Source organism: Poecilia latipinna, unplaced genomic scaffold (assembly GCF_001443285.1).
Source record: "Poecilia latipinna isolate Pla-1442-1.1 unplaced genomic scaffold, P_latipinna-1.0 Scaffold1222, whole genome shotgun sequence".
Taxonomy (NCBI): Eukaryota; Metazoa; Chordata; class Actinopteri; order Cyprinodontiformes; family Poeciliidae; genus Poecilia; species Poecilia latipinna.
This window is the reverse complement of record NW_015113838.1, coordinates 16,835-17,437: the sequence shown is the minus strand read 5'-3', so window position 1 is coordinate 17,437 and position 603 is coordinate 16,835. Positions and strand designations below refer to the sequence as shown.

The 603-nt window shown below is 34.8% G+C and overlaps 1 long non-coding RNA gene across 1 annotated transcript in view; it reads right to left on the bottom strand.

Moving 5' to 3' along the window:
- The window catches only part of LOC106960728 (uncharacterized), a 7,358-nt gene extending 6,857 nt beyond the window's left edge, over positions 1-501 (bottom strand). The window contains exon 1 of the long non-coding RNA XR_001427631.1: positions 229-501. This is a non-coding gene — a long non-coding RNA (uncharacterized LOC106960728). The remainder of the gene's footprint in view (positions 1-228) is intronic.
- Positions 502-603: the final 102 nt, after the last annotated feature.

Sequence of the window (603 nt, the reverse complement as noted above, 5' to 3'; positions counted from 1 at the left end):
ATTCTGGATTGAATCTATAATATATACAAGCAGAGCAGAAGCTGGGAGGGTAGTGTAGAGAAAAATTCCCCCTAGTATTATGTTTAAATTCCCAAAATTAAGACTTTTCACCATGTTTTTCCAAATTATATTGTAAATCAAAAATTCACTACAAAAAAAAAAGAAAAAGCTTTTCCCACGACAAATTCCTCAAGACTTTTGAGAGTACAGCCTCTGTAACTCACTCACAGAGCGCTCCAATAGACATTCCCAGGCAATGTTAGAAAATCCACACAAAGAATAGGTTACAACAGCTTCTGAGTGGACCTAAGCAATAAAATAATTAGTCTAGAAAAACAAGATATAAACAGATAAAATCACATTTTAAAAAAAGAAACATAAAGCACCAAGTAAATTACAGGCAGAATTTAACAACTATAATGTGCAGAATGAGGGAGGACTTTTGAGAAGTTCAAGTTCCAGTGCTCATGATCTGCTGAGGGGCAAGTGTCCGTGTCCATAAAGGTCAACCTGAAATTACAAAGACAAGATAAAATACATAAATCAAATAGTTCAAAACTGACCTCTGAGCCAAAAAGCCCGATAATCTTTCATCTGAGGGAA